The sequence below is a fragment of the Myotis lucifugus genome, unplaced genomic scaffold (genome assembly GCF_000147115.1).
Source record: "Myotis lucifugus unplaced genomic scaffold, Myoluc2.0 scaffold_252, whole genome shotgun sequence".
NCBI lineage: Eukaryota > Metazoa > Chordata > Mammalia > Chiroptera > Vespertilionidae > Myotis > Myotis lucifugus.
Genome location: NW_005871300.1, coordinates 954123 through 976805, shown reverse-complemented (window position 1 = coordinate 976805; position 22683 = coordinate 954123). Strand labels below are relative to the sequence as shown.

Genomic DNA, 22683 nt, shown 5'->3' with positions numbered 1-22683 from the left:
TAGAAATGATTTTAGAGTATTAAATATTTTAAAACATCTATGATTATCAGGGAAATTTTTAAGAAGGTAATATTTGTTAAATAAGTGAAGAATAATTCACTTAATGAGAGAGTTTTGTGAGAGAATTAGTACTTATTTTAATAGCTAAAATCAAAGAAGAAATAAATTGTGCTTTAAAATATGAGAATTAATCTTCTTAATCAAATCCATAGTACTTTTTACCCAAAATTCTTTTTCTGCTATTTGAATATTGCAATTGTTTATTTAAAAATAAATCTGAAAACATGTATTTCAAATCATCAGTGCTATTAATGATCATATTATGAATATCAATAAAACCATAGGAATCAATAGACTTTCTAAATATATTCTCATTATGTTTACCTTTTATTGCACAAATGTTATGAAATGTTAATTAAATTCTATAATTTAAAAATACTGACCATAATAACCATGTCTCTAGTCCCTTCAAGTATTTGGTCATATGAAAACTTATTTTTAGCAAAGTTTACTAAATTTATAAACATTTTAATGACTTGTACTCATGGAGTACTTTCTGAAATCTGAGACTGGAATAGTAAAGAGATAATGCATGGACCATTCAAGAAGATGGGTAGGTTGACAAAAACAAAATGTCGTAAGTATTAAATTTATATTATAGGAAGCCTAAACTATAATTGACCAACCATACTTAGGAGTCAGGCAAGGCTTAACAAACGGAATAAGTTTGAGTGTGGACCTGATGTGGCATAGTTAGAATATGTATTTTGTTATTTTAAACATGCTAATTTTTGCTAACTTACCGTATAATTTTTCATTTAAATAAGTACATACTAATCTAGTCAAATATACTTTCCATAACAACTCTTCTGTTTTTAAACATTAGTTCTTTCCTATTCCTCAGTTCACCATTATGTCTAATGAACATCTTTTATGTATATTTTTATTAAGATAAATACCCTAATATGATATTTGCAAAAGAGATGAGAGTTCTTTTTATAATAATTATAGAATTTGAAGTTGCCTTTTTCTTTTATGATTGTAGCTAATTTCTAATTTATATTTTTGAATGTTAATTTAATAAAAGGTCCTCATCTGGTTAGTACCCTGTAGAGTGCCATGCACAAAATGGGCACAGTATTAAGATGTTCCATTTCAAAAATGAGAGGCGATATTTCTTTTATGTAGTCCAAATGCCTTACTTTATATCCAAAATATTTGAAATTCAAGAAATTAATTAACTTGCTCAAGAATAACCACAACAAGAAAGTGTGAGAGAACTGAGTCTAGGACCACAGTCTGAGCGCACAGACTACAGATCCTTGTCACTGCATTGTATTTTGCCCATGGCTAAAATTATCTAAACATTATTTTTTTACATTATGTTGTCAGCTCATATGAATTTAGGGAGTCATTTTTTTTCTATAAGGTTATACTGGTATCAGATGTTTTCCCCACTTCTTAAATTGTTCTCAAGCTTACCAGATTTGACACTTTTCAAAGGTAATCTCTCCCTTTGACTACCAGCTATATTCTAGGCCAGTGGTTCTCAACCTTCCAAATGCCACGACCCTTTAATACAGTTCCTCATGTTGTGACCCCCAACCATAAAATTATTTTTGTTGCTACTTCATAACTGTAATTTTGCTACTGTTAGGAATCATAATGTAAATATCTGATATGCAGGATGTATTTTCATTGTTACAAATTGGACATAATTAAAGTATAGTGATTAATCACAAAAACAATATGTAATTATATATGTGTTTTCCAATGATCTTAGGCGACCCCTGTGAAAGGGTCGTTCGACCCCCAAAGGGGTCACGACCCACAGGTTGAGAATCCTTGTTCTAAGCCTTTGTATTAACTCTTCATTCATATGATCTCATTTAATTCTGATGTAAAATAGATGAGATAATCAGTACTTAGGTAAAATGACTTTCCTGTGACCATAAAGCTAGTGAGTGATAGAGTCAAAGTCGCAAATTCTATTCTTTATGCCATGGTGCTCATACTGGCACATGACAGACCCTACGACCTCCCATCTTTGCTCCTAACACTATCCTCCTCTAAAAATCCCAGCTGCATCCTGGGTGATGGAAATAATCTCCTAACTGGTTTATTTTCTTCCTCATTGACCATCATTAACCAAAATAAATGTTTTTTTTTAAAGATATATTTTATTGATTTTTTTTTTACAGCGAGGAAGGGAGATGGATAGAGAGTTAGAAACATCGATGAGAGAGGAACATTGATCAGATGCCTCCTGCATACCCCCCACTGGGGATATGCCCGCAACCAAGGTACATGCCCTTGACTGGTATCGAACCCGGGACCCTTCGGTCCGCAGGCCGACGCTCTATCCACTGAGCCAAACTGGTCAGGGCCAAAATAAATGTTTTAATGTAAATTTGATCATGTAACCTATCCTTGATTTTTTTTCTCCTCTCTGTCTAGATAGTAGAGCTCAGTTTGGAAGATGAGTTAGCCAGGCAAAGAAGAGGGGTCAGGATACTACAAGTTGAAGAAGCAGCCTATGTAGATGCCTCACCTTTCCAAAAGGAGAGTTGGTTTGAGGATTTGCAAGTATAATTGGAGATTTTCAAAGTTGTCTTTGAAAGTATATGGCTTAGTATGCATGGAGATTGGTGCATGAAGAATGGTGGAAGTCAGATGCTTATGGGCCTTGTATATCAAACTAGAATTTTACTTGTGACATATAATTTAATTTTCATTTTATAGAGATAATCATTACAGTGGTGGAAAAATGAAAATATGGAGGAAATGTTGTCTTGTGATAAGACAAAAGCATGGATTCCCTTTATGAAGCTATTGTATTAATGCAGGTGAGAGGTAGTGAAATACTGAATTACAATAAAGCTAATGAGGAATAAGTGCAAATATAGCTAGGATACTAAGGACATTGAATGAAGAGAACTTGATTGATTAGGTAAGAAAATAATAATCTTAATATTGAGTGTTCATTCCCATTAAATTATTGTAATAATTAAAAAGTAGAGTTAGTGATGCTGGAAAACCAGCACACATTTTAATAAAATAATCTCAAAAATGGTAACTTCAAGCCAATATCAATAGGAATAGATGCACATTTTAAAATTCTCTCTAACTTTTATTTTCATATTAATATATATTTTCTGTTCAGCTTATTCATTTTTGATATGCTGAGATAAATTTAAACATATATTGCCCTTAGCTCCAAAATAAATTGAAAAAGTATACATAAATGATTTACCAATTTGGCTTCTATGAATTGAATTTCCATTTTATTTCTTATTGCTCACATCTTTTATAGTACTGTCAGTTTTCTTCTTCATTAACCTGACTTGGTTGAAGTTTCTTTGCCTGAGCAACTTTTTCTATAAATGTGAAAAATGGAGTTGAGTGGAAAGAGACTTATGAGAAGTCATAGATTCTTTAGTGTCTTATTTTATCTACTACCCAGTAGTGGCATAGACTTGTGCAAGTGACTTCTTATATTTAGGACTGGGAAATTAAATCAATAACAGTGCTACCTGCTTTGTAAGAATATTTTGAAGGCCAAACTAATTAAGTTGTATGGAAAAGCTTTGAAAATTGTAGAGTGCCCAAAGAAAATATTAAATTGGCTTTTATTTTATTCCAAGCTCAGTTATACCTATGAGAACCATTTGACTAATGCATGTAATCCCTCTGAAGAAAATTACAGTGTGCTCTTCCTTAGAGTCTTAAAGTTTACAGAGCTAGTAGCACTTACAAGAAAATTCAAATGCACACTATTTGCAGAGTTATAAAAATATTATACTTCCAAGCATCAAAAATCACAAACTTGAATATATTGGAAAAATAATTAAAACTATATTCCCCTCACACATGTGTATTGAAGTAGGAATACACTACTTATAGGTAGTGGTGTCCTAGGAGTTGGGCTGAATTTCTCATTTATATGTAGTCTTAAAATTTATCATTATATATTCAGTAATGATGCATACACTTATCTATTTATCTCATCACTTTATAAGAGGCTTCTCTAAGCAGTCATACTCCGCAAGTGCTGGAAAGCCACTTTGCTTTTGCAGAAGGGCCTGCCGAAACCTGGCTGTCTTATTAGAGGCAGTCCCATAAGATATTAAGATATTAGCATTAGAAGGGTATCTTCGTGGCCATCTCCTCCAACTGTGAGTCTTACACGAAATGTTATCTTCGATATTCATATAGAATGAACCTATCAGCAAATAACAAATTCATTGCCTCCAGCTCATCCTTTTGTGGGACTATTTACATAGCATGTTCTTAATATAAAAATAAAATCCTCGTGCAGTCTTATCCTTTATTCCAAATCATGTTTTCTGGCTTTAACACTTATTCTTCCTACCCCTTAAACATTACATGTGAAGAAATCTTCCCTATATCTTACCTCTTTCCCAAGATGTAATTTCCAGTTTTATTTTTCAGCTATTTTTCATTTGCAGTGGTAGGGGTTGGCTGTGCTTTCCTTAGATGTCTGTCCTAGGCATGGCCCACCAGAATTCAGGATGAGACACCCTGTAGTTTAGATGCGATTCAGTAAGAACCAAATAATTCACTGCAACTGTTAAACTTATTGTTCTGGATGTTTCTTTTCTATTGATGAATGTTGAGATTGCAACCCTGAAACTGTTGACCCTTAGGATCATGGACACAATTAATACCTTAAGTGCATTTCATGTAAACTGCCTTTAAAGATGTACCCTTCAACTTTAATAGCTTTGTTTCTGAATCTAAGCATCTTTAGCTGTGGCTGTGTTATATTTCATTTTGACAGTCTTGGCCCATCTATTAAACCTATGGAGACATTTTTAAATCCCAGTTTTATGTCAGTCACAGTGTGACAGATTTAATAAGCACTGTTTCTTATATCCTCTTGCAAGTCAGTGTTAAAATGCTGAACAAGAAAAGACCAAGGACAGCAGGGTTACTGTCTAATGAAATAATGTATCTGAAAGTGCTTTGCAAACGTTATTTTACATTCATCTTTGGTTCTGCATCCTTCCTTCTTTTATACATACCACTTTATAATCTGACCTTATGGGAATTTCTTCCTGTATAGTCTTCATGGTTTCTTTAACTATCTTTCCAATAACCTTTTGTCATCAAAATCATTTCTAATTGCACCATATGGATTTTACTTTCAGAACTTCTCTTTATGAGTCATCTTTTCTCTCAGAAACTTTATCCTCAAAAGGTAACTTCTCTGAATATTTCACTGTATTATTTTCCTTTATTTGCTTTTAAAAATATTTAATTTGTATTTCTCGGGTGTCTGTTATATGTAGCTGAGTGTGCTTGAAGCTGCAAGGCATGGAGTTACCCAAGGGATGTTGCTGGACTTCAAGAGCTTTTAGGCAGACAGCAGAGCTTAGGCACAGGATATACCATTAGTGATTCATTATAGGTGTGATATCTCTCACTCCTTTCTCTTAGGTCTTTCCTGTAGTTGTAAAGGTGACTTTAAACTCCCCCCTCCTCTTCCCACAAAAGAAGTAATCCTTGTGCTTCTAGATATTTTCCACACCCATGTTACCTATTAGTGTGTTCCCCGTGGTTCCAACTCCCAATCTCCATGTAGTTCTTGTTTATCTGAAGTTGCTACAAATTATTGTTATAACTCACTGTGAATCCAGCTGACAATTGTGCAACACTTGCCCAGGACCCACAGCCCAGTGTTTAACTCACTGACTACTGTGTAAGCTCTCGTGTTCTTAGAGTGGCCATTTGAAGCATGTTCTCTCTGTGTCCCTCCCTGGATAGATGGATGGCTTGATATACAGGTCTACTTATTTATAGTGTTTTAATATATATTCAGGTGGGTGCACACATTAGAAAAATCTGCTTTGTACATATATGCATACAGTAGATGTTGCTAATATAAAATATAGCTGTTTCTAATATACTGTGTATAGTATGCTTTTGTGTGAGTTCAATTTGTCTACATTATACATGCATTTGTTTGGATTTATACATTTTAAGTAGATTTTATTTTTAATATGATTTATTAAGAATTTTCATCAGAGATTAAAATAATGAATTTTTAAAAAAGAAACTACCACCATCACAAAAAAACACAGAATGACTCCTATCCACACTACTAAGCATTTTCTCTCACTCTTTTAAATCACCTCACATTTCCCAGGCACCAGAAATCCACATTTTCTCTTATTTTTTACCTAAAAAAGGAAAGGGTATTAGTGAAGAGCAGGTAAAGATTCTACTCCACCTCAGCACGGCAGGGTACCCAGCAGTTCATCATTTATCATACCACATTTTCTGTCCCTTATAAGGATGCACTGATGCACTCCTGTACCCAAAGCAAGCATCAAGTCAGTCTTTTTCATTGACTAAAGGACTTCAGCTCTTTCTGAGTTTTTTGTTGTTTTCTTTTTTTTTTTGGGGGGGGGGGTGCGGGGGCGGGGTAAGGTGCACTGTATTACAGATGTAGTTTGAAAATCACCAAATTATTCACTGAAAATGTAAAACTTGGTGTTCTGGATATTCCTTTTTTATTAACGAACGCTGAGAGTACAGCCCTGGAATTGTTGACTCCCAGGGGTCACCTTAAGGTGCATGCTGGACCATTATGTGGATTGACTGCAGTTGTGAGAAATGACAGAGATCCCCATGTATCATGAAGGGCATAACCTAGTTCTCCCAATGGTAACATCCTGCATAACTGTTGCACAGTAGCTCATAACACAATTGAAAAACTGAACTTATTTGGATTTTACCAGTTTTACATATATTTGTGTGGGCATATATTTAGTTTTCTAAATTTTATCACATATGTAGGTGTGTATGAAAGTCAAAATTCAGGGTAGTTCTATCAGCATGGTACCTCCTGCTACCTTTTATAGCCACAACCACCTCCCTATTCTATCCCTAACTCCTATCTAATATATATAATTTTAAAAGAAGAAATGCACCCATGTATTACTTGTGTAATTAATATTAATAAACAAATGGTACACACACATCCTCATCTGCATATTAAGAAACTAGAGGCCCGATGCATGAAAATTTGTGCAAGACTAGGCCTTCCTTCTCCTAGCTGCTGGCACCAGCTTCCCTTTGGCACCCAGGACCTGGGCTGGCTTCCCTCCAGCCCCAGTTTCATCAGGAAGGACGTCTGGAATGACGTTAGGAAGACATTCAGTCTAATTAGCATATTATACTTTTATTATTTTAGATTGATCTGAATTCTTCAAATATATGCAGGAATAAGAAGTCAGAATTTCATGTTTTGAAACTTTAATGTATTTGAAAAAGTACTGTTTAGAGAAGGTACAGTATAACAGTTCCTAAATGAAATTATTTCTAATTTCACCTGTAAGTGATGAAATTGTGGAGGAAAGGAAGAAAGGAAGGGAGGGAAGGGGGGCTGGAGAGAGAAGACAAGAGGTGGAGGGAAGGGAGGGAGAGAGGGATGCAATGGGGGAATGGGAAAGAAAAAGCCATGGAGGAAGGAAAGAAACACTGTATGTAGACACATGTCCTGAAAATAACAATGTATTAATGAGAGTTTGCTGGTATTCTCTTTTAATTGAAAAGGTTCTTACCAAGGTGACACAGTGCCATGCAGATTAAGGTGACCGTAATAACTGTCTGCTGACTTTTTCCAATTCACTGAAATGAGTAGGGAGGCTGCATTTTATTTTTCCCTGCATTCAAATGAACAGAATAGGACTGGCATATTGTCCCAGCAGACCAAGGTCCAGGCCAGGGAGAAAGAATAAAGGAACAATTCTCTCATTTCACCAAGGGATGCAAATGTGGAAGGAACCACCAAGGTCCAAGTGAGCAAGAGAATCCCTTGACAGAAAGATCTCCAGGGGCCTAGAAATCTGTTGCTATGGGCCCTTTGCCAACATGCCCAGAGAGCAGAGTGGATGGTGCCGCTTGGTGGGCCTTCTTCATTCACCTGTGGCAAGGGAGCTCACCCCATTGTGGTCATGCAGCGGGATTCCTGGACAGAAGGCAGTGGCTTCCACATGACTGAGCAGATGTGTGACACCTGTGGGTGTTGGATTGTGCAGTCCTCTACCAGGGCCAGTCAGGAGCTGACACCTACCTGATACCCCAGACCCCCGAGCTGTGCAGATTCCCGCCAGCCATGTGTGTACTGTTTATACAGCCTGTCTCCACACGGCCCCAAGTATGAGCTTAAGATATGGCCTTTTTCCAGGTCCTGGGAGCCTTTCTTTTGTCCTTCCACAGTCCTGGTCACTAATTGTTTATGCACATCAGCCTGAAAAGAACTTCTGGCTGTGCAAGGGTCCCTTCAATATTTTCTGCTTCAAGTCTCCCTTTGAGATCTGCCCTGAGCACAAAATTGTGGTAATTTTTCACCTGAAAAGAATTTTAAATGCCACCAATTGAGCAAGATGCTGATTCATTATTTATCAGAGCTATTCCTTGTACTGGGCTTTTGGCTCAGAGCTGGGGGAACAGAGTAGCTGGGCTCAAGAGAATAGCTGGTTTCCTTAGTTTGTTTCTCTAAAACCTTAGGTTCATAAATATCAAGAGGCAAACCCTCACATGGAAGGTGCGTACTTAGGAATGTGACTTAATGTCAGGACAGTCCTCGGGCAGCTCTCAAAGGTTGGAGTGGAGCATCAAGAAGGGCATTCAGAGGCAGGTAATGGATATAAATATGAAACTGAATTAGAGGGAGAGTCATGCTGACCCCGATCTCTAAAAGGCTGGGTAAGATCTTGTGTCTGAAGAGAGTCTTCTCATTCCCTGTTGGTAATAAATAAAATGCTTACTGTTGTAGCTATGATATGTGACCCACTCCTCTTGAAATATAAGATCTCTGATATGAATATTTCATGTCTGTAAAGTGACGGATCCCACCAGCAAAGGAGCTGTTGCTTTCCTTGAGGTAATTTTTCCTCTTGCTCCCCACTGCTGGCGGTACAGCTTCATAAATAATTTCTTTTGCTGAAGGAAGAGAAAGTGTTTTCTATAAACTCATTATCCGGGGCTGTTTATAGCTGTTGGAAGGACAAAGTCTTCCTTTGTCCCTCAATGTGTGAGGGCAGTGCAGACTTGATTGTACAAAATATGTTTTGTAAATGTTGTACTATTCACCTGCAAATAAACTTGGTAGCAAATACACTTAAAAAAAAGATATGTCAATCAAATTTGTATCTTGGAAGAAAAATAAAATTTAGAAATTCAAGGAAATTTCAAGCAAATTTTTAACAGAGTAAATTTATATAGTGAATGATTTATATATTAAAATTTTTATTACTATTTATAATCTTTTAATTCTGTCATTTAAGAAAATGTTAGTTATGCAAAGAAAAATACTTTATTAGCTCTATAATCTTTAGTTAGTTAGGCCTTATTTTACATTTCTCTTATTTATTTTTTGTATTAGATTTTTGCAACCAAATTTAGTAATTAGGATTTCTTTTTTTGTAATTAAAGTTAAATTATGATAGTGCATTTTGTGTCTTTACTAGATCAGTTACTAACTAGTATCTGTTTTTTCACAATGAAAAATATTATTTTAAATTATCATTATATAATTTAGTGAATAAGTTAGATCCTTAATAACATTTCAAAGTCAACCCCACCTCTACTTATCCTCTGCCCCTCTCAGAAAAGCCCTTCACCGTGGGTTGTTTCTTATTGGAATATACCCATCATTTAAAGTTATTTTCTTGAGTTGTTGAATGGGAAATTACAAAGGCAGTAATAAAAATTTTCAGGTCACCAAGAGTTATGTTTTATTTAACTGCAGAACTCTTGCTATTAGAGGAAAGGATGATTAGTTGTTTTCATTTACACTGTGACATTTACATTAAGCAATGAATGCTCCAGTGGTGCATTAATTTATCATAGGATTCTGGATGTATATAATAATTTGTAAACATTTTTCTATATTTGAGTATATAATATTACATTTTATTCAGTAACACAAATGCATTTTCATATTCAATCATATGACTCTCTCTGAATATTTATGGAATTTAAAAACTCAATGTGAAATTATTTTCAATTTTATTCTATATTTCTTCCCTAAATGTTTTTAAGTTATTCCTCTTTTAAACAAACAAAAGCAAATATGTTTTATTAATTTTTAGAGAGAGAGGTAGTGAGAGGGAGAGAGAGAAAGGGAGAGAGAGAGAGAAACATCTATGAGAAAGGGAAACATCAATTGGCTGCCTCCACAGCACGTCCAGTGGGACCCCAGCAGCAAGTTAACCTACTGTTGGAGTGTTTGCCCCTGGTGGTCAGTGCACATCATAGCAACTGGTCCAATGGTTGAATGAACAGTCTGACACTTAGCATATTAGGCTTTTATTATATAGGATGACTATTAAGTAAATGAGTTGCAGTGAAACAGCTGGCTCTTTTGCATCATGGAATCAAACATCTGTATGATTAAATGTTTAATCATTTTCACACAAGGTAAATATAATTAAAGACTACTGTAAAACACCTTTCTCATGTTACTTATTTTGTACCATTAGAGATAAGATGGAGAGAGATTGGTAATGATACCATTTGGTGGATTCATAATTGTTCAATCTCTATGGATCTTTAAATTGATGGACATATTTAAGATCACGTTACTGTTATCTTTGAATATTTCAAGGGTTTTTGTTGTGTTCAATGGGTTAAAACTCAGGGCAACCTTAGGAAAAGCTTCCTGAGGGAAACAGAATGATTGCATGTCTACTTAGTACCTTCAGATTTTATGCCTTGAAATAATTACAGCTTTTTGTAATATTATTTCTGTTTTTTTTTATTTTAAAAGAGAAACTGAGTGATATGATTATTGCTATGATTCTACCAAGGTTTATAAGATGTTATCATCCTGCCTTTGCTGATAGTGAAATTGGGATCAAAGTACAGACCAGACATTCCCTGACATGATATCCAACTTAAATTTTTTGACTGTATGATGTGTGAAAGTGATGCCATTCAGTAGAAACTGTGCTTCAAATTTTGAATGTTGATCTTTTCCTGGGCTAGTGATATGTGGTATAATACTCTCCCATGATGCTGGGCATTGGTAATGATCCACAGCTTCCAGCCAGCCAGGCAATAATGAGAGTAAACAACCAATACTCTACAGTGTTTTCATTGTTTAGATGATTTTGCCCAATTGTAGGCTAATGGAAGTGTTCTGAATACATTTAAGGTAGGCTACGTTAAGCTATGATGTTTGGTAGGTTAGTTGAAATGTATTTTCAACCTAAATTATGTGTTTTTTGGGGACATGAAAGTAGAAGAGCATCTGTATATGTTTAGACAACTGATGAACACTTACCAAAGACAGAGGGGAATAAATTTCTATTAGGGACTGGAAGGGGTCATGAGTCCCAGTTTTATGAAAGATATCCTGTAATAACTTCCAGAACTTTGCCAGTTTCCTTAGTTCTTTCAGAGTTTAGTATTGTGATTCAAGATAATCATTAGAGGGAGATTCATATTTCTTGGGAATACATGTACATACAAATTAACTGTTGCCAGATTTTCTAAGACTGTGGAAGAAGGCCAACATATCAACCTGGAATTAAGAAATCGATCAGAATTTCTTATGAGATGTTTTATTTCAGCATAATATCAAGAAGAAAAGGAAACACTGGAAAAATTGTATTGTTCAAATTCCAATCTAACTGTTTTTGGCATTGCACTGGTCAAAGTATATGAACTAAAAAAGCACCTTATTAAGTTTCTTTACTATAGAATTTATGTTTTCCTGAAATCTTACATCATAAGATATAAGAGCATTGATTTGTAGTTGGATAGACCTAGATGAAAACCCCAGCTTTGTCAACTACTAGCTATATTACCTTGCCAAAGGTTAGTTGAAATATTTCTACTCCTGCCTCTTATACCAGTATATAGGTAAATGTAACATCTCATTTTATTATTGAGAGGATTGCCTTTGATAATACATATTTTCATATTTGGCACACATTAAGTGCTTAATAAAAGTATTATAATAAAAAGGAAATGTTATCATTAATAAATAATGCAACCATACATAAAAAGAACTTTCGCTGGGAAATTAGAATTTAGATAGGATTATAATAGTTACTAAACTCTTCAAGCTAAAATGAATACATGTAAACACTGTTGGTCATGAATCCTTTTTTGTTGTTGTTAAGATCATTATAGGAAATATTTATGTTTTGCTATCATAATGCAATAATATAAAGCATCATTATAAATTCAGATTTACTCTTGATTTATACTACCTCTTCACTGCAAAGAAGAGGACATAATCAGAGTTTCAAACACAATGAGGCTTCTTGTTCTAAACATTTTACTTCTAGGAATTTATTATATCTACATTCACTCATAGATACATGTATATTGACCTTGGTTAAATCACTTTATAATAACAAAAGTCTAGAAAGTTAAATTATGACTCTATAAGTTCATTCAGACATCTTTAAAAATGAAAAGAGCAGGAACAATAAATTTAACCTGAGTTATCTTTGTATCATCTTATACATGTTTTATTTTTTTTATTGTTACACTTTGGAATTGTATTATTCCTCACTTTTGCTTCTGTAGATGAAATAAGTCATAGCCTAGTAAAATTACAATTCTTTTATTCATTTCAAGAACATTTTTATAAATTCAGCTCATTTCTGCATTAAGAATGATAGTGGTTGAGTATTAGTTGGTTCTATTATAAGAATCATGGGGGGATTAAATATTGTGTCTTAAAAAGCTAGGTCTATTATTATTTAGATTGACATAGAACCCTCAGACATAGATAGAAATCGACAATCCTCTGACAGAAGGTTAAAATACAAGTGGCATACCTGTGTATTTCCTTCATAGACTTGTGTGTTGAAATATTTTCTCTATTGAAGAAAATACAGGCAATGCAACATAAGACTATTAGCTTCATGAGGGCAGGATTTAAGAGCTTCATTTCGGTGATATATCCCCAGGGTCATGTATATGGTGCATAGTAGGTGATGATTATACATTTGTTGACTAAGGACATTTTTTAACATTCGCTTGCAAGTTAAATTAATGGAAATGCTATCAATAAAATTGAACTAAATATCTGTTAATCAACAGATATGTATCACATATGTATCCTATGCCTTGTGTTACTATAGAATAAAAAAATGGAATTTTCAGTAATGAATTCTCTTTCTACATTTTAGCATCCTATTGTATCAAACCTGATAGCCTTTAAGCTATTTTCAATTATGAGATAAGAAGACTCCTTCCAAAATGAAAAACAGAATGCAACATATCTATTGAAATCAGAGCATATTGCACATTCTTCTGGAAAGCCTCATTATGCAAATCTATTTAAATTCCATTTAGTGATATTCCTGATATAGTTTGAGGTTGATCACACAGTTAACAGCAACTATATTTATCAAAGATACTTCCTAAACATATTTTGATACACCTTTTTTGTGCTTGTCTCCTTTGAAGAGTCCCTGTAACCATTCAGCCAGGTGTCGGGAAGCCATGCAGTAGCTGAGCACCCTTACTTCTGACACCAGCCTCAGATTCAGTTTTGGAGATGCTCTCACCCTGTCCGCCTTCTGCAGCAGCCAGGCAGAGTGCCGACTCCTTCACAGCAGTGAGGAACTCTTCAGGCTCCAGAAGTAAGTTAATTGCCTTCAGTTTGATCATTGCCAATGGGAGCTCCTTCCAGTTAAAAAGAATGTCCTAATTTTTGCTGACTTCAGTGGTTGAAAATAATTCATTGCTAATTGTGTTTCAAAGCTAAATTTATACAGGGTGTCCCAAAAAATGTGTACACACTTTCACAGCTGAGAGCTCAATTTTGAAAATGAAATGTATTTTAATAAACACTGCCTTTATAGTTTTTCAAAGTGTGTATATACATTTTTGGGACACCCCATATTTCTTAATGATAAATGATAACCTATAGATCTATTGGGTTTTTGATGTAAAAGTACATACCAAGTACTTACATAGTGTTATTTATTTCTAGTAAAATTATTGGCAGGAAAAATGTGGATTTGCTAATATAAAAAACAACAACAAACAAACCTGATAGCCTTACTTATTTTACCATCAGAAATAGAAGAAGCAAGCTAATTTTTACTCAACATCAGCTATGTTCTAGAAACTCTGCTAAATGTTTGAGCATATATTGCCTAATCTGGGAAACAATCCTTAGAGTGAACAATTGCTGACTTGAAAAGAAATTTTGTACATTTTGCTAATTGAACACCAGATAATGACTAAGACTAGTCACATATGTATCCTATGCCTTGTGTTACTATAGAATAAAAAAAATGGAATTTTCAGTAATGAATTCTCTTTCTACATTTTAGCATCCTATTGTATCTAAACATTCTCTATCCAACTCATGTCATATTGCAATATAAAAATAATTAGAAAGTGTAGAGTATATCTTAAATGTTTTGTGTCCACAATAAAAAACAAGCAATGTCTTCCTAAAAAAACCACATAGGAGAGGTTTACTAAAAAACCTTATAAATTAATGTACAAATAAAAACCAACATTATTCACTAATTGTTATTTTTTGTCATCTTTCTGGAGATACAAAACATACAATTTTTTATGTTTATGACCTATATCTTTATGGAATTTTTTGATTTTTTTAGGATTGTTTCACAATGCATTGCCAAAGTTTATATTTGCAGCTTTGAGGAATAGACAGGGGAAAGATTGAAATACTAATGTTTGCATGTGAGTAAACAGATGCAGAATGAACAAGTATTTTATCAAAGTATCTTGACTAATGATTTGTAAAGATTAGATAAAATCACTGTCCTTTTGATTCATAAAAATCAAGCACTCACCCTGGCCAGTGTGGCTCAGTTGCAGTGTCATCCTATACAGCGAAAGGTTGTAGGTCTGATTCCCAGTCAGGGCACATACCTTAGTTGCAGGTTCCATCCCTGTTGTGGTGCATACAAGAGGCAACCAGTTGATGCTTCTCTCTCACATTGATGTTTCTCTCTCTCTCTTCCTGTCTCTAAAATCAATAAACATATGCGTAGGTGAGTATGAAAAAAAATCAAGCATTTATTCTATGACTTTGATCACTTGTGCTATGGAGATATGGGGGTGGAACTAGAAATAAAACTTTTCCTGATTGGTTGGATTATTGACTGACATATTCCTTTTGTGTCATTGAAGGAGATTTTGTGGCTGCTTATAAATATCAATACTGAAAAAAACTGAAGAAAAGGGAAATCACATATAGTAAAATGAATTGAAATCAGGAGACAAATTCTAAGCTACATATATATTTTTGGGCTTTCTAATTACTGGATAAATCAGATAAATGCATTAATTACATGACTATGTTCATAGGATTTGAAAAGTCAAGACAATTTCTCTAGAAAATTCCTTATTTTCCTGGTTCATACCTATGATTCTATTGTTTTGCCATTTTTATAGTTTACTTAGTTTAAATTTGACATATTTCTTTTTATCCCTCCTTCTCCCCACTATTTGATATAGGCATCTCTTGCTGCTCTTAGGAATATATTTTTATCAAAATGTCACCACACAGAAAATGCTGTGGATGAATTTTTATAAAGAGCAAGGTTTGTTAGAACTGATATTGTCTTTTGGTAATTAGGTGCTTAGCAATTGAAATTTCCTTGAGAGAAAGCGTAGAAGACACTTAATAACCTTAGTTTATTTTCCAGCATATTACAGCCCAGTATGCCAGCAATAGAAATGGCTATGCCCTTCAGAGAACATAGAAATTGTTGTTTAAGAATTTATTTCTGAATCATGGTGCTATGGATTACATAAGTCTTAAAGCAGGCAGCCAGTACGTTTTGCTAGTCTGCTCAAAATAATGTAGAAGGACCACTTTTAAGAGGTAAACAAAAAGGATATATTAGGTTATATTAATTTATTATAGCTATAAGTGTAGCATAAAATGATGAGTCTAAGTATGTGGAAGACAGATAAGAAGTCATTGTTTTAGCGTAGGTTTCTTCTATGTATATTTTATTACCTTGTACTCCTTTGGTACATGATTTACTCATTTATCTTAAGAATTGCTTTTGTTGCTTAGGTCCTTGAGTTTTTTTATTAAATAAAGAAACTTGAGGAAGATATTCTAGATTTTTCATCTTTTACTTTCCTTAAAGAAATGGAGGACCCCATCTAAGCCTGGTTGAATTCACACATTTGGAAAACATGGAAATGTATAGGGTTTGTTTCTTAAAAGCAACCACATAAGAAACTCCAGAGATTTTATCTGGCCAACAATTAGATAATTAATGAATTTTTGTTTTCCATGAATAAGGCTGACTTTTTAAAAATAAAACATCTGATGTCATGGAACCTCTTAGCAAAGGAAATATATTTACTGATATAGATTCCCTTGTGTAAATCATAAGACTTAGTTAATTCAAATACATTTTCATTTACTAATGGCAATAAGGCCAAAGGATTTACTTAATTAACCTGGCAATAGAAGGCTAAACAGAAATAATTTATATATTGAAAATGTCTCTTCTGAGTTAATGCTTAATTCAATTTTTTTAATTAGCAGTCCATTAGTCCGTAGAAGTAGAATCTTCTTTTTCCTTCCTATTTTTTCTTTGGAGTAACATTAGGCTGAAATTCTTTAATGGAATTAATCACCCTGAAAAAAAGAGAAAGTAAATACATTCCTTAATTAGGTTCCCCAAATTTCAAATAGCTCATTGAAAATTCATAGCACATCCATTAAGTCCCTTTAAAAAATAAATGGAATACTGGGAACTTTCTTGGAGGAAATAATGAATGGAGAAGTAGTACAATAATGAGGCAACGGGATATCCATTAGTTATTAGTGCAGGACAGTTGAAGAGGTGGTGGTTATTATGATGGTTGTTTCTCACTGTGGCATTTTCAATTAGTCTTGGTCAGTAAAATAGTACTTTTGTCTGTTTCTGCTATTGTTTCTGGTTTAACTAAAGCACTGATGAATTTAAACAATAAACAATAGTGTCTGAACAGGAGATGTATATGCCTGTATAAATAGGTCCATATATATCTAAAGATAATTTACTATACACATAATAGCAATGATGGTCACTCTATAAAACTAATATGCCTTCTATATATTAAGGTTTGCTTAATAACATTTCATATGTAATATTTAAAATAATTTTATTTTGCTGAAACAAATTTCCTGATGTTTAAGACTTATAAATATCAACTCTGATAACATTAGTTGACTTATCATAATAATTGCAAACATTATTTGATACTTTCTAATAGTTTTTAGTAAACATTATTTTTTTATTCTTATACTATCTATTTGATATACTTTAAAAATTGTATATGCTCTCAACCAGATTGATTTTTTATGCTTAATACCTTTAGGTATATATTTATATACTTGAAATCATACCAGACACTTGAGCCACAAAAGCACAGTTAGAAATTAGTGTTACCATAATATGCTAACCATGAATACTAAGGTGGTTACATGAATTAGGTTTAGTAATCCCAATTCCAAAAGGTAGAACAAAGAGGAAACATGTTATACTATGCACTGCTCATTTTTAAAAGAAGAGTGCAAAATTCTTAAAGAAAGCAAAGTTTATAATGACTATCATGAATGTATGTATTTTGGGTCCAGTTTGATACATCCAATTTCCTAAGTGCCTTAAATTTAACATGTTGCAAACTAAGCACTTGGTTCTCCCTCCAAATATACTCTTTAGACATTTCTGAGCTCAGTATATGACTTCACAATTTACCAGATTAAAAAAATAGGCATCATCTTGTCACCTCTGTCCCTCATTCCACAAATTCTGTCACCTAATCTGGTCATATTTACCTACACAAAAAAATCTTCTGAAATTCATCCACTTTTTTCCATTTGGGACCACCATTTCCCAGTCCCAAATAATATAATGTCACCCTGGGCTACTCCAGAGGCTCCTAAATTATTATAGACACAGAGGCACCTATTCTGTCTATTCTCCAAAGAGAGATTTAGAGACACAAGACTGAGACGTCATATCTCTCTATAGACTAAGTTCCTTATCATGACTTACATGCTCTTACGGTTTAGCACTTTTCTAAATGCACCCAACTTATCCCACAATGCTCCCTTCCCTTCCTGGATTCCAGGAACCACCAGAAGTCCTTAGGTTCTTCCCTGTCATGTGACCTCCCACTTAGGTCTTTGCATCTGTTTGTTTTTCCCTAAGGAGATCATTGCTGTCACCTATTTTTTGCCTATTATCTCAACAAGCTAGTCACCTCCTGACAGAAGCCTTCCTTGCTATGCCTGACCCTATTATCTTCTCTTAACATCGTGTAGCTATAACTCATTACAATTGTATGTCTCTTTGTGGAGGTGTCTGATAATGTTGACTTCCCTGCCAGATTGTAAGCACTATACGGTCACAATCCATGTTCATTTTGATCGTTGTTAAAACCCCTTTTTATACTGAACACAGGCATAGATCCTCTCTCATTCTCTCTCTCTCTCTCTCTCTCTCTCTCTCTCTCTCTCTCTCTCGTGTGTGTGTGTGTGTGTGTGTGTGTGTGTTTTAAGAGATATATTTCTGAGATTTGAAAAAAGTATCTAGGAGTATCAGGGAAAGAAATTTGTAGCAAATAGGAAATGCTGGCACTGGAAAATTATTATTTAAATTTTCCCCTTTCTTTAGTAATATACTGTGATAGTTTTTTTTTAGAACTGTCATGGCTTTTGTTATGAAGTTCCCAAAACTATGATTCTACTAAAAATAGCCAGACCTTTGTGTTTCTAGAACTAACAGCAAGTAGTGGCATGAAATTCTTCTACTTCTGTATTGATAATGATAAATGTTAAATAAAAATGTTCAAATGTTTAAATATGAATGTCCAACCCAAGGCACTGGTTGGTAAAACAGAGGAAGTTTCTATCATGTAAGAAATGAGCATTCTTTTATTTTTATCTGACAAAAGAAAGATTCCAAGGATATCAACTAGAACAATTTTTTTTTTTGCATTTTCCTGTTGTCAAAGTTTGATCCTGTTTACTGCAGTCTTACCATTCACAGTGGGTGTTTATTTTTCCAATGCCATTAAACTGCTACCCTTTCCTCTTTTCAGTCTGAGCACCATTTTCAGGGACTTGTTTTCAGATAGGTGATGGATCAAGACCCTGTGCTTGCTGTTACGAAGCAGGTTCAGATGAAATCAAATGGAATTTTTGTTTAAAAAATAATTATATATCAGTACGAGTGGAAAGAGTATTACAGTGCAAAAAAAACTGCCGTAGATAAATAATGATAAAAAGCTGCAAATGGTAACAGGACTTCAATGGAAAAAAGGTACTTCCATCTGAGATTATGCAAACATATCTCTTAGTAGAAGTAGACTTGTCTGGACCACAGATACCTTTCAACATTGGCTGTTGTTAATATGCTGATGTCTTGTGTCATTTAGGTGAAAATTCCAGAAGGTAGACAGATAATGTACAGTTCTCCCCAAAGCCCTTAAGTACTGACACCAAAACTAAAAAGGTCTTAGCTGGCAGTATGTGGTGTTGAAAGGCCTCTGCTCTCTCTGCCTACTGTTATGTAGTGTTGGCCCTGTGGGTTGCTAATACTACAGTTCTTACTGTGAAGTGTCCTGGGAAGAGGTCTGAATAAATGCTTTTCTTTAGGAGATAATGATTACATTTAGGCCCAGGAGATTGTATCATGGGGAGAGTACTCCTGGCAGCTGACATCAGATGCATGGAAACAATCTTATTGCAAAGCATTGGCTATGAAACCCATTGGAAAAAATCCAATTTGTACAGACTCAGCCTTAGTTATTATCCCAGTTATTTTGATGAGCAACCTGTCCCACTGACCGAGCAGTTAACCTCCTTTATACTATTGTGAGTGTCAGTAGGGATATTTTAGCATATGTCAGATTTAGAATATTCTGGGTAAACTGAAACATCTTTCATCAACATAAAACTGAATGTGGGCGATTTTACAGCAAGAAAAACCTTGGCAATACAAAGGCTTCTAAAAGAAAATTCAAGATTTGCCATATGGAGAAAGTGACAGACTGGAAGAATCTATGTATATTGATCCTAAACACTAACTTAATATTACGAATGACATATTTGAATGGGAAAGACACCATGAAATTTATAGTTACCACTACATGGGAAGATATGTGAAAAAAAGTAGGGATTTTGTAGACATATCCTTACTAGCTGAAAACAATGTAAGAAAACCTATGTTGTATGATACACTTGGATAATACAGTTTTGAAAAGTGCTATGTTGGATGATACACTTGGATAATACAGTTTTTTTCAGAAGTACTTAATGGCTAAAATGTTGAAGAACCTCCGTGGTGTTGAATATATTTTATATTTGAGAGGGGATAAATAAAGCACACCATTGGGAATATTGACAAGCAGGAGCTGAGTTATGAGTTAGTCCCAAATGGATTTAGGAATATTTACTGTGTCACTGACTTGGCATAAAAACACATTTTCCCCTCTATACAATAAACTATCAAGCAGATAAGGTTTGTCAACTGAGGAGAAAGCTTTGTTTGTGAAAGCAACATTTTCCCCCCTCTAATGGCTTTTCTTGGTGTCTGGCAATTCTAAATCCGTAATAAAACCTTGGCTTTCTTTTTGATCACTTGCATGCAAATATGGATTATGATGCTAAATCCTGAAGCCTTAACATACTGTTTAATATCTGGAAAACAAATAACCTTTTAAAACCTGCTTACTTATTTATGTCATGAAGATAGAGTTCCATTACAGGCACATGAGCACCTCCTGGGTTATTTCAGTGCCTACTACAATAATGATCCTAACACAAAAATAATCTGCAATTGAAAGCATACATTTATTATTTATAAAGAAACAAAAAGACAAAGTAAACTATTTTGTAACAAGAACTCTATACTTAAAATTGAGAATTGAAAAGTAAACACTGACAAATAAAACTATGTATTTTAATATAATATTTTCATTTTATCAAGGTTATTTTATGAAGGATTTTTTTAACATTTCTTATATGCATCTTGAAATAAAACTATAGAATCTCAAAATTTTCATTCAGTATAATTAAAGAATAACTCAATTATAACAGTTATAGAGATAATAAGAGTGGACCTGTGGCATTCATGGGTTGTATATGTGAACACTCCAGCCTGGAAAATAGTATTCAAGAATGAGTCACATAATAATGAGTTCAGAAGATATTCAATATCTGAATTACTTTTTTAGTTCATTCTGTATTTAGCATGACATACCAATAACTTTTATTAAAGGTATAAAGAAATTCTTTAAAAATTTTCAGCAGTTCTATATTATATTGTATTATACTAGAGGCCCAGTGCACAAAAATTCATGCACTGGGAGGGTTCCCTCAGCCCGGCCTGCCCCTTCCCACAGTCCGGTAGCCCTCAGGGGATGTCCTACTTATGGCTTAGGCCTGCTGCCTGAGGGAGGGCCACCAGCCGATCATGGGAAGGTGATGCCCCCATCATGCCACTGCTGCCACTGCAGCTGCCTGACGTCCGGAAGGCATCCAGTCTAATTAGCATATTACCCTTTTATTATTATAGATTATATTATATTATATTATATTATATTATATTATATTATATTATATGAATTATATTATACTAGTGGCCAGGTGAATGGATTCCTGTACATTGAAAGGAAATTAATTAGAAGAAATATTTTAATATCGCTATTTGCCCTTTCTCTATAATAGAAGTGTGAACCAAATTCACGATCGACAATGACAAATCAAAACACATGCATGTGATTGGCGCCATTGAGAGCTTTATATGAATTGTGCATGCGTGAGTCAACTTAGCCTTTTACATATATAGAATAAACTTGCTTAATTGGACCTGATTTCTGATTTAGCTAAACTTTTTCTAGCCCAATGAAGCACCCCAACTTCTCTTTCAGGTAATTGTCAGCAATACAGCAGTAAATAGCAACATGAAGCAGATTATTATTGTATATCATTCAGGGAGAACAAAGGGTAAAATATTTAACTGCAGCAGTGTTTGACTATATTCTGCACAGTGAGAAAAACTGAAGTCATTTTCAAGGTCCACCATTTCTTACTTCTTTTCAGTCGGGTCAAGTCTCTAAACTTTCTAAATCTCTGTTTTCTGGCTAATGAAAAGAAAATAGGATTCTACTAAGTCTCCTATCTACCTACTCCAGGACTTCTATAGAACCAAATGAGATGAGGCAAGGGAAAATGCTTTACAGACATTTGGTTAAAGTGTAAAATTTTTGCACCTGGCTATAAAGCAAGGTGTGTTCCTGGGCTGAAGAAACTCCAAGGAAGCTAGTCTCTAGAGAGAGGAAGCCAGGCGCTGCTACGTGACATCATTACCCCGTGCCCACAGCCACCATTTCTGGGCTGGGCTGTGGGCCGCATTTGGCTCCATGGGGTCTCGGCAGCGTTGGCTGTGATTTGGTGGGCTGTCACTCTGGGGTGGTGGCAGGGCCTGTCCCACTTTGGGGAAGCCGAGTGTTGCTTTGTCAGCACCAGGTCCACAGTGCCTTTTCTTTGTAAATGGGCAGTGCATGTCACTATAGCTCCTGCATTGAGCATCTGACCCCTGGTGGTCAGTGCATGTCACAGTGACCAGTCGGATGGTTGGAGGGACACTTAGCATATTAGCCTTTTATATATATAGATTATTTTTGTTA

The 22683-nt window shown here is 34.5% G+C and overlaps 1 protein-coding gene across 2 annotated transcripts in view; it reads left to right on the top strand.

The window, feature by feature from the left end:
• LRFN5 (leucine rich repeat and fibronectin type III domain containing 5) overlaps nucleotides 1-22683 on the top strand; it is a 295046-nt gene that overhangs the window by 127346 nt on the left and 145017 nt on the right. For both annotated transcript variants that reach the window (XM_023762562.1, XM_023762563.1), the window contains one exon: nucleotides 13462-13637. The gene's annotated coding sequence lies outside the window, so the exon portion shown is untranslated. Of the gene's footprint in view, nucleotides 1-13461; nucleotides 13638-22683 lie in introns of those variants that run through there.